Source organism: Macaca mulatta, chromosome 8 (genome assembly GCF_049350105.2).
Source record: "Macaca mulatta isolate MMU2019108-1 chromosome 8, T2T-MMU8v2.0, whole genome shotgun sequence".
Taxonomy (NCBI): Eukaryota; Metazoa; Chordata; class Mammalia; order Primates; family Cercopithecidae; genus Macaca; species Macaca mulatta.
Window position 1 is genome coordinate 2,062,327 of NC_133413.1, and position 12,684 is coordinate 2,075,010.

General features: G+C 47.9%; 1 protein-coding gene across 1 annotated transcript in view; it reads left to right on the plus strand.

The window, feature by feature from the left end:
• Positions 1-1,998: 1,998 nt before the first annotated feature.
• Positions 1,999-12,684, plus strand: part of DLGAP2 (DLG associated protein 2) — a 196,421-nt gene continuing 185,735 nt past the window's right edge. The window contains exon 1 of the mRNA XM_028852306.2: positions 1,999-2,081. The gene's annotated coding sequence lies outside the window, so the exon portion shown is untranslated. The remainder of the gene's footprint in view (positions 2,082-12,684) is intronic.

Below are 12,684 nucleotides of genomic sequence, written 5' to 3' on the forward strand. Positions count from 1 at the left end.
CTGAGACCAAGCTTGTGCTCTGTGTGAAGCACGTGGCTTTGCTAAACTCCATGCCTGCTGCTGCTGGTGGTGTTAGCAGAGCGCCCGTGCTTGTCATTGCAACTGTGTGATGTTGGCCCATCCTTCAAGTCCACCTGGTGGGAGCCCTGCCTTGTCTCTGCATGTGTGCTGAAACTTGGGCATAAGGAGGGCGGAGGCTGAGGGTCCATTGTTTTAGTTTATCCCCAGATTCCATTCTCACCTAGCTGGATGCTCTGTTCTCACATTACTCACACATGTGATGATGGTCTCCATGGAAACTGTACTTAATTAGAACTGTCCATCCTATTTTGACATGAATGAGACCATTCCAGTCTGTGGCTTTATGTTATACTTAATGTGGGCATTTGGCAGATGTATTTCATTAGCTGAAAGATGCAACTTAGAGTATGCAAAAAGTGCTGTTAGCCTTGAAGAAATGGGGTTGAGTTATGTTAAATCATTTGAATGAGCTGTCTCGTAAAATACTTAACCTAATTCACATAGCTACTTCTTATACATGTATATTTTTTAAAAAGCTGTAACTGGGCAATCCCATAAAATGAAATCTTAGTTCACATTACCTGAGAGGCAACTGTATCCTCTTCATCAGCATCTCACATTCCAAATCTGTCATCTTCCTTTCCTGACCTTCTGCCAACTCCCTGAAAACAGCAGATGCCGATTTGCTGAAACAGGGGTGGTGACAGCAGTGTGAGTGGCTCCAGCATCATGTTCTGAAGTAAATCCTTTTGCAGACTACAGCCTGGCTAACTGCATCTAACACTTGGGTCAGGGGTGGGGGCAAATGTGAGATGTGCCTCAAAGCCTGTCCATGAACATTGGAAACCCATGTATGTGTGAATACATGCCTAGAGTCCGAACCTGCAATCATATTTATAATTATATTTTGGGCACATATGCCAAAGTGGTGACAAAGATGTGTGTACATACATGTGTCATCGTTCTGATACATACCCCATAAATAACATGTTTACGGGCATGTGTAACATGGTGCCAAATGCTGCCTTATCTGATGCTCCCTGTCCGCCTCCTCAGGCCATTCCCCACCCCTCTCACTGTGGCTGGTGTGAGGCAGAGCCTCCCTGGGATCCGGCTGTGTCTGCGCTGCCTCTGCAGCCAGGTAGAAACCAAGGCGGCCTGGAGAGTTGGCACCTGGTTTCCTGGGCAGAGCACATCGGGAGGAGAGCCACTGGATGGCGCTCAGTCCAGCTCCCCAGGGACCAGTTAAATAAAATCACAAGCTCATCCGTCTCCCCAGGTCCCTGTTGCCCCACACATGGAGGGAGGACAGTGCTCAGTGACCCCAAGACCTTTTACAGCCACATGGTGATATCATTCTAAGAAAGTGATGTCTGCTTTTGTGTTAGCACAGAGTGAACAATGGAAAATCAATGCCAGTGACCTGGATGATCTCCCAACAGAGGGAAATGAAATCAGTGTTTTGGTCAAAGTGGACCTAATATGAACTAATATTAAACACTAAGACCACAACTGCAGACTTTGAACATTGCAAAATGAGGCTTCGAATGGCGTGAAGCTTTCTAGACAGGAAGGAAAGTCTTTATCATGGACGACGCGGGGCCCTTGCGGGACTCACCCAGCTGCAAGGAACCAGGGACAATCAGAGTGGGCTGATTTTACTGAAGTCTGTTCCAGTGCAAATAAGGCCTAATAAATTTGAAGTTAGGTCAGAGTTAAAGCTGAGAATCATTGGGACTCACTGCCTACGTCCGTGTCTAGGTAGGAGAAATACGTGCATCTGTGGTCACAATGCTTCCTTACAGAAAACAGTGGTTGTTCCTGAGGTTATTGGCACAAAATGCTGGGCTCTGAGCAGTGACATTTGAAGAAATACGAAGGTGTCCGTCATGTTTGAACTGTGTTGAGTGTGGAGGCTTTTGAAGATGTGCTGGGAGTGACTGCAGTCTATACCAGAAACGCATTAAAGAGTGACTTTGTTTCTGTCTTTGCAGAGGAAGAAGGTGGAGACCTGGTCCAGCCGGGCATCAGCTTTCCAGGGCCGGCAGAAGAGGATCTAGGTAGAGTACCTTCGTCAGCCCTACTGTGGCGGGGCCCGGACAGAACCAGGCACGCTCCGGGCAGCTCCCACCATCGGGACCTTCCCACAAACACACGTTAGCATGTTTGTCTTTAGAAAGGGAGCTAAAAAGAACTAAGTACATTGGGACACTTTTTTCCAAAAATAATAGTTTTTAAACATTACAGAAGTGCTGGGTGAGGAAAAGCTGTTCCTGGACCTCAGGAACTCAGGCAGCCGTTCACATAAACAATGCATGTCTCCAGAGGTGAAGGACCCTTCCTTCCCTTGCTCCTCTGTGACTAAACGTATTCAAAGCAACCTCAGGAAGCAGGGAGCTCCCATATTTGCGTTTTTCACATAGCCCTTCCTTGGCAGGAAGCAGCTCATCTCTCCAGCCAGCCCCACACACTGGGGTCTGGATGCTGAGTATGACTGTGCTCTTCCTTCCAAGGACCCGGGGAGAGGCTGCCACGACATACTTTCCCTGGTGCTGGTTAAAATCACGTGGAAATTTCATTTCTGAGCTGCCACTGGCACAGTAAAGCTGGTGCCATATTTTCCATCAGTCTTTTGACATGGAGCTATGCTTACAAGAAGAAGGCCAAATGCTTGTGTTAAAGATGTGAAATGTTGAATACATTTGACATCAAACGGTTGAATACAATCAACGACAAACCACAGCTGAAGACGGAAGCCCATCAGTGGCTCTGTCTGTGGTTATTCTCTAGCCTAAAAGAGGTTTGCTGTCTGTGGTTATTCTCTAACCTAAAAGATTGTTGCCCTCTTCCTCAACCCACTGATGGCTGTCTGCGGTGACAGCACTCAGGGCTGGGTCATGGATCACAAGTTCAATTCATATTTAAATGTGCATTTTTAAAAACGTAATTCGGACTTTTAGCCAATGCATCTGTTGCTGGTTTGATTTGCCTAAAGAATAATGCTGAAAATTGAAGGAGTCCACTTTACATAAAGCTGTGATTTCTGTTAAAGAAAAATACCGCCAAAAAATGTTTGCTTTTCAATGTAAGATGATGGAAATGGGTAGAGTTGTAAAGGATGACAGTCCATTATCCACTGCAACTGGGTCCTAAATTTGTTGCTAACTGACGTTCTACACAGCCTCTCTTCACTTGGAAATAGACGAGTGAAAGTACTTCAACTTCTCATTAGGAAGCAGCAATGGCTATTGTGTTGGAATAATTAGGCATCTGTTTTTCAAACCTCACTCTGGTAATAATCCATCGCGATGAATCTTCACTACTCAGTCCACCTAGGGAGGCTTCCAAATGCATGTGACTCATTTGACATTTGTTTTCTTGAGGCTTTGGAGGTAGCTCAGCTGCCTTTTGCACTGTCTCTGGACAATGTTAATGCCCTAGTTGTGTCTATGCCAGTTCTTCTCCATAGCAGTGGCCCCCACGTGCCCCAGGGGCCTTCTCTTGGGCACAGGCACAGTGAGAAGAACCTGGAGGCTGCAGCAAGGGGCACAGAACCGAAACAAGAGTGCAGGAGTCACTCTGGGGAGGCCAGCTTTGCCCGGATTCCGACCCTGGACTAGGCACACAAAGTGAGAATCAAGGGAGAGGCTGGGGGGCGAAGGAGGCAGAATGTCACACGGGTGGCTTGGTGCAGGCAGGATTGTAGAAACAGAAAGCATTTCTTCGTCTTAGTCCTTTGTAAGTAAGTTCAGCAGCATTAAATGCATTCACGTTGCTGTATAGCCATCAGCACCTCCGTCTCTAGAACTTTTTCCTTTTCGGCAAGTAAAACTCTGTCCCCATGAAACACTCACTCCCATTCCCCTCCCCAGCCCTGGCACCCCCATCCTGCTTTCTGACTCTGAATCTGACTGCTCCGGGGCCGTCCTAGAAGTGGAACCACACGGGATTTGTCATTTAGTGACCGACTCATTTCACACGGCATAATGTCTTCTTGTTACTGCACATGTCAATGTGTCCGATGCCCTTTCTTTTGGAGGCTGAGCCACACTGCACTGTGTGGATGGACCACACTGGTTTCCGTTCCTCTATGGACAGATCCCGGGTCACTTCTCCTTGACTGTTGTGAATGGCGCTGCTGTGAACACGGCGTGCAGCTCTCTCCCCATGTTGCTGCTTTCGGTTCGTTTGGGTAAACGTCCAGCAGTGGAATTGGTAGAACCCGTGGTGAACCAATGCTTCCTCCTTTTGAGGAACCTCCACACTGCTTAGGGACGGGGTGTGCTTTGCGAGCTGCCTCTATGGTCTTGCCATGGGGTGAGGGTTGGCGGTTGTAAGAATGAGAAGGGTCAGATGTTAGAAGCTTTGGAAAGAAGGAAATGAGAGGATTTGGTGACGATTGGCTGAGAGGACCCTCAAACACGTGCCTGGCTTTCCCCTCTTGGGGCGCGCGTGGGTGGAGGGAGAGGGAGGAGCCGCTGTAGCCGTCTGGTGAGCCCAGGGAGCTGAAACAGCTGGGCGCAGACGCGCGGTGACCTGGAGTCGAAGATTTGTGCGGAAGTGCACCTGGTGAGGAAGGTGGACGCACTGGTTCCAGTGAGTCTGTTTAGCCTGTTCACGGAAATATTAGGTCTTGACCCTAGTTCTATGTCAGTCAGGATCACCCTGGAGAAAGTTTAAAAACATACCAGTGCCCAGGCTCCATCTGATGTATTTGTCTGAGGAAGGACTTGGCTACTGTCATCTTTAAAAGTCCTTTACCTGATGCTTTTTTTTTAAATGGAAGAAACGCTTCTTGTTTTACTGTAAAAATATTTTTTCTAGCTTCATTAAGTTATATTCACAGATACAAATTGTGTATATTTACGGTGTACAACGTGACGTCTTGATACAGGTATATGCTGTAAGATGAGTTGTCAAAGCTAATTAACATCTAATTAACATTTAGCCACCTCACATCCTTATCATCATCCTGTGCTTGTGAGAACACTTAGGATCTCATCTCAGCAATTTTCAAGTATACAAACCATTTACCGTGTGGTACCTAGACCTCCTCACTTACTCCTCTCGTCTAACTGAGATGCTGCAGCCTTCTGCCGACACCCTCCCGGTTCCCCCCGACCCTCCCTCTGGTGACCACCCTCTGCTTCTGAGTTCTCTGCTTTCAGATTCCGCGTGTAAGTGAGGTCACATGGCCTCTGTCTTTCTGGGCCGGGCTTGTTCCACTTAGCATGATGTCCTCCAGGCTCATCTATGTTGTTGCAAATGCCAGGATTTCTCAGTTTTCAAGACCGAGTAGGTATTCCACGTTTTCTTTATCTGTGCCTCTGCTGATGGGCTTGAGGCTGGTTCTGTGTGTTGGCTGCGGTGAACAGCACCTCAATGAACACGGGAGAGCAGATTCCCCTTCCACACGTCGATTTTATTTCCTTCAGATAAATACCCAGAAGTGGGATTCCTGGATTATTCCTTTATCATTCTAATGTACCCCTAGGATTGAGAATCCTGATATAAAACATATGAAAGGATAATTAAGAGTAAAAGCAAAAAACACAAGAAGAAAGGAAGAAGGAAGGAACGAAGGTGGGAAGGATATCTGAGTTAGGTTCCTAACGCTATCCTAATAACATTGGGAGCAAATAGCATCATTTTAGTCATTTATTTTTCCAAATTGAGTGTTCCAATCTCCTCATCTTTAAACTGAGAGAGTTAAATGATGATTTTAAGGGATCTTCCAAGTCACAAATTTATGGATCTATAATTCTACTGGGTCAAATTAAAATTAAAAACACTTCATAATGATCTTGATGCTATTACAGTAAATGAGTAACCATCATTTCCAAAATGCGGGGGGACATTTTATAGCACAATATAGGTTAAAGTCATAAAGCAATGAAGTGACATTTGCTTCTGGTCCTATTTCAAAGCATCAATCTTTTTTTTTCCAACTGCCCTCAGTCTCCAAAAGCTCCAAGGAAAGCTGAATGGCATTGGCTGAAGCGCTTAAGATACCATTAGTGCCAGATGAATTAATAAAGCCGTCCATGCCTGTGTTATTACCCATTACCTCTTAAGAACATGTGCGTTCTCTGAAGCTCATAGAGTGTAATGTATGAAAAGTAATTTTATGATGGGGAAAATGGCTGTGAAATATAGGAGGATAAGGAAGTTTTCTATAAAATTAAAGTCACCAATAAAATAGATTAATGTGGCACATTCAAAATGAATACAATGAAAAAGAAAAATCCCACTTTTTCCAGAAGAGAGGTTTCTAGGGAAGACCTTCAGACACACTAGAATTAAATTGCCCTCTTAGTAACGTTTGTAACATTGGCTCATTATAGATGTTACTTCTAAGAATGGCATTTTTCTTTCATTTTCCTGAATGTTATATTTAAACCAGTTGTAAAGAGTTGGTAATTTATTTGCATCTATGAAGATTGTTATATTGACCCAAATTTTGCATTGATAAATGAATGCAAAATGAAATGAAAACAATAGGCAGATTAAATCATCAAAGAATATTAAGCACATATTATATATGCAGCATAACACTGAGAAAATGTACACACTGTGTGATTTTGAAATACCTGAATATTGAAATAATACTTAGAGCTTTCCGCCTGGCAGGCACACAGATTGTGAACACGTTTATATAATGGGACCTCAGATAGCTTTAGTCATCGCCCCAGCATTGAAGTGCACCAGCGTCTCATTCTAGTGATGATCCATATCTTGTCTCACAGGAATTCCCTTTGGGATGTTTCTTTACTTTTGTGTGTTCTTTCATAAAACAAAAACCTGGCTCTACCTGTTCTTGTCACTTTATTGTCCATACTTACTTCCTGCAGGGAAATGTCTAGACATAGTGGAAGCAGTGATGTGCTGAGTTTCTGTCTAGGAAGAAGGTAGCAATCCACCCTCAGTCTCCCAGGCATACGTTCGCCCAGGTCCTCAGCCACCAAGTCCTCCTCCTGCACTGACCACCCTCCTCCACTGACCACCGTCCCTCCACTCACCACCCTCCTCCTCCACTCACCACCCTCCTCCTCCACTGACCACCCTCCTCCACTCACCACCCTCCTCCACTCACCACCCTCCTCCTCCACTGACCACCCTCCTCCACTCACTACCCTCCTCCACTCACTACCCTCCTCCTCCACTCATCCTCCTCCTCCACTGACCACCCTCCTCCTCCACTGACCACCCTCCTCCACTCACTACCCTCCTCCACTGACCACCCTCCTCCTCCACTGACCACCCTCCTCCACTCACTACCCTCCTCCACTGACCACCCTCCTCCACTCACTACCCTCCTCCACTGACCACCCTCCTCCACTCACTACCCTCCTCCACTCACTACCCCCCTCCTCCACTGACCACCGTCCCTCCACTCACCACTCTCCCTTCACTGACCACCCTCCTCCTCCACTCACCACCCTCCTCCTCCACTCACCACCGTCCTCCTCCACTCACCACCCTCCTCCTCCACTCACCACCCTCCTCCTCCACTCACCACCGTCCTCCTCCACTCACCACCCTCCCTCTACTCACCACCCTCCCTCCACTCACCACCCTCCTCCACTGACCACCCTCCCTCTACTCACCACCCTCCTCCACTGACCACCGTCCCTCCACTGACCACTGTCCCTCCACTGACCACTGTCCCTCCACTCACCACCCTCCTCCACTCACCACCCTCCTCCACTGACCACAGTCCCTCCACTGACCACTGTCCTCCACTGACCACCGTCCCTCCACTCACCACCCTCCTCCGCTGACCACCGTCCCTCCACTGACCACTGTCCCTCCACTCACCACCCTCCTCCACTGACCACCCTCCTCCACTGACCACCCTCCCTCCCAGGTGTCCTGTAGCCTCCACTGCCACACTTCTTGGGAGGTTCGGGCTTCAACCTTGTCCCTCCTACACTGCCCAGTGGGAGCACCGTGACCATAGGAGGAGAAGGCTCCTTCTCCACTGTGACATCAAACACGTGGTCACGTGAAACGCCTGGTCTGTGGCACAGGAAAGGGGCTGTGACGTGCAGTGGAAGGTCAGTGTCAGTTAATCACAGGAAGGCTCACTGGGAAGCACTGCATTTTAACAAGCCCATTTTTAAATTTGTATCCGCACAAACACATCAGATACTTTTAAAGTTACACATATCTAACATTTGTGAAACTTAGGATGCTGGGGTTTTTATCTGAATTTCTGGGGTACATTCTACAGCTTTTCTCCTAAACATCACACATTCCAGCCTGGCCCTGCCTCCCGCCGGGCGGTGCCTGCTCCCAGGTTGCCCCCCAACACCCCTGCCACCCCCCGCAAGCCCCCGCCATCACACACATGTGGCTGTTGATCATTCCTGCCTCCACGCGCTCTGGCATCCATTCAAACAGCAGCTACTGGTGTTTTCTCCGCTGTGGGATGTGCCAGTGGGAATGACCTGGAAGTTCCCAGACATACATAGCAGGTTCAACGTCGGGGAGGAGTTGGAAAGAAATAAGGAATCCACAACTGCTGGAGGGAAGTGAACCCAGTGCCTGCAGGAAGCACTGACGGTGTTCCCTAAAAACACAGCCAGCAGGCACGTGAGTGCCGACTAAGCGCCCGGGGAAGACGGGGTGGACGGGCGGACGGGGCACAGGCTCGGGCTCCGGGGATTCAGAGGATCTCCAGAGGTGATCATTTGTAGTTAAGGACCTAATGTTGTCACATTGTCAACGGCTTCTGTTCTGCAGTTCTTTTAGAGCACTGAGTTTTAAACCGTGGGCTACAACTCATTCACGAGCCATGAATTCAAGTGACCGGGTCACTACCAGCAAATTTTAACATGGAAACAAAAATACAACAGAAAAATGTAGACTAGGCCGGGCACGGTGGCTCACGCCTGTAATCCCAGCACTTCGGGAGGCCGAGGCGAGTAGATCATGAGCTCAGGAGATCAAGACCCTCCTGACCAACATGGTGAAACTCTGTCTTTACTAAAATACAAAAACTTAGCCAGGTGTGGTGGTGCGCGCCTATAGTCCCAGCTACTCGAGAGGCTGAGGCAGGAGAATAGCATGAACCCCGGAGGCAGACATTGCAGTGAGCTGATATTATGCCACTGTGCTCCAGCCTGGCAACAGAGCAAGACTCATTAAAAAATATATATATATATATAGACTAGAAAATACCAAAGTACACTCTGGATAATAGGGGCACATGTTTAATGAAACATTTTTTGGTGTGTGTGGGGGTGTGTGGGTGTGTTAGGTTCTGATGTAAAATATACATCTTACTGTGGAATCTAATCCTAAAAGTTTGAAAGCCCTTGGCAGGAGCAGTGCCTTGCAGCAGTCGGGCTGGTGGAGAGAAAGGAAATCGCTTTTGTGCTGTCTCGGGGTTTGAAACAGGAAGCAGTGCGCGTCGTGGGTTCTCAGAGGCAGGTTCTGCGGGCAAAGCCTCCCCTGGAACTTGGGCAATTCACCCAACTCCCCTGTTCTTCTCATTCTTTGTTTGTTAAGATAATTGAATATGGCAATATAAGACCTCAGAACAAGGTGTGGCTCACAGCAAGTGTTCATTAAATGCTGGGTTTTACCATGATTAGTATCATTGTCATTGCTTTTACGCTGTGACAGGTAACCCAGCATCACCTGTCCAGGTGTAGAAGTGCATTCAGGAGGTTTCAGGAGTGCAGCTCTGGAGGACACAGCCACGGAGCGGCTGTCAGTAGATGCCCATCTTCCATGGACGTAAGGGCTGTCTAGTGTAGGACAATCAGTAGATGCCCATCATCCATGGACGTAAGGGCTATCTAGTGTAGGACAATCAGTAGATGACCATCTTTCATGGACATAAGGGCTGTCTAGTGTAGGACAATCTTCCATGGACGTAAGGGCTGTCTCGTGTAGGACGATCGGTAGATGACCATCTTCCATGGACGTAAGGACTGTCTAGTGTAGGACAATCAGTAAATGACCATTTTCCATGGACGTAAGGGCTGTCAAGTGTAGGACAATCAGTAGATGACCATCTTCCATGGATGTAAGGGCTATCTAGTGTAGGACAATCAGATGACCATCTTCCATGGACGTAAGGGCTGTCTAGTGTAGGACAATCAGTAGATGCCCATCTTCCATGGACGTAAGGGCTGTCTAGTGTAGGACAATCAGTTGATGACCATCCTCCATGGATGTAGGGGCTGTCTAGTATAGGACAGTCAGTAGATGGCCATCCTCCATGGACGTAAGGGCTGTCTAGTGTAGGACAGTCTTCCATGGATGTAAGGGCTGTCTAGTGAAGGACAATCAGTAGATGCCCATCTTCCATGGACGTAAGGGCTGTCTAGTGTAGGACAATCAGTAGATGCCCATCTTCCATGGACGTAAGGGCTGTCTAGTGTAAGACAATCAGTAGATGACCATCTTTCATGGACGTAAGGGTTGTCTAGTGTAGGACAATCAATAGATGACCATTTTCCATGGACGTAAGGGCTGTCTAGTGTAGGACAATCAGTAGATGCCCATCTTCCATGGACGTAAGGGCTGTCTAGTGTAGGACAATCAATAGATGACCGTCTTCCATGGACATAAGGACTGTCTAGTGTAGGGCAATCAGTAGATGACCATCTTCCATGGACGTAAGTGCTGTCTAGTATAGGACAATCAATAGATGACCGTCTTCCATGGACGTAAGGACTGTCTAGTGTAGGACAATCAGTAGATGGCCATCTTCCATGGATGTAAGGGCTGTCTAGTGTAGGAAAATCAGTAGATGGCCATCTTCCATGGACGTAAGGACTGTCTAGTGTAGGACAATCAGTAGATGACCATCTTCCATGGACGTAAGGGCTGTCTAGTGTAGGACAATCATTAGATGACCATCTTCCATGGATGTAAGGGCTGTCTAGTGTAGGACAATCAGTATATGGCTGTCTTCCATGAACGTAAGGACTGTCTAGTGTAGGACAATCTTCCATGGACGTAAGGACTGTCTAGTGTAGGACAATCAGTAAATGACCATTTTCCATGGACGTAAGGGCTGTCTAGTGTAAGACAATCAGTAGATGACCATCTTCCATGGACGTAAGGGCTGTCTAGTGTAGAACAATCAGTAGATGCCCATCTTCCATGGACGTAAGGGCTGTCTAGTGTAGGGCAATCAGTAGATGCCCATCTTCCATGGACGTAAGGGCTGTCTAGTGTAGGGCAATCAGTAGATGCCCATCTTCCGTGGACATAAGGGCTGTCTAGTGTAGGACAATCAGCAGATGACCATCCTCCATGGATGTAGGGGCTGTCTAGTATAGGACAGTCAGTAGATGGCCATCCTCCATGGACATAAGGGCTGTCTAGTATAGGACAGTCAGTAGATGGCCATCCTCCATGGACGTAAGGGCTGTCTAGCATAGGACAGTCTTCCATGGATGTAAGGGCTGTCTAGTGAAGGACAATCAGTAGATGACCGTCTTCCATGGACGTAAGGGCTGTCTAATGCAGGACAATCAATAGGCCATATGATCAAAGGTGAACCACAAAATCTGTTTAGGAATTGAAAAGAGAAACATTAGGCTCCAAGTCTTATCAGAGCCTGACAAAAAGCATGCATGTTTTATGTGCACTTCCTACCACCCCTTGGATTTGGCATGGGATGAATGCTAGCTGCAGTTAGCAGTATACATTTGGCTAACAGTCTTCAGAAGTCTCCCAGAGAACGGTGTTCCTCAGCCCTGTGAGGCATCAGCCCAGGTAGGCAGGGCTGAGGGCTGATGGCCTCCCTAGCGCGTCTGGTCCACGGTTCAGCGGGAGAAGCCCTGATGGGAACGGCTGGGTTAGAACACGCTCACATTGCAGAAAGCCTGTTGCTAGCAAACAAACGTCCATCGTAGAAGAATGTGTGCTCCTCCACCATAAATTTCAAAGAAACAAATGTCCATAAACTTAAAAAATAACCCATGAATGTTATTACACTTACCTTGACAACATGATCAAAGTTGTTTATTTCACACAATTTCATAAGCAGAAATCACCAGCTAGTGATCACGGTTCAGGCAAATGGTGGAAGTCGTCAGTGGCATAGGGATGGGGCCCAGCATGGGTGTCAGCTGTGGGTGTGGCAGTTCCATCCTGACCTCGGTGCATGCCTGCTCTGGAGTCTAGCATCGGAAAATCACAGCCCACAAGACCCTCGGGTTGCACTTGTGACTCACGCACTCTCTCGAGAGACGCTGACACCTCACAGCAGCCTGATGCAGCAGCGAAATGCCTGCACTGAGGCTGTCCATTAAAAGCAAACACCATGGCAGTTGCTCTAGCCAAGCATGCTCCTTGCTGAGAATTCCAGGAGGCTCAGCTGACAGCAAATGCGTGAGTACCCCAGCCCGCTGTGCCCATGCAGTAGAGATCTCACCTTCACAGCTTTGACTTATCAATCTAAAGGTTAATCAGACAAACTGGGTGACTACTGCCAACATTTTCTAAAGAAAGGTCACACTCTAGGTTTCTAATTGTCTTCCCAATGACCCTGATCCCGGGAAGTGAGGCCCCAGGTCCCGGTCGCACCGCCACCCTGTACCATCTGCGTGTGCACATTGGTGTCCCAGGCCACAGCGGAGGAGGACAGGAGAAGCCACAGGCCAGCCCCAGGGAGGCTCGGTGGGATAAGCTCTGCCT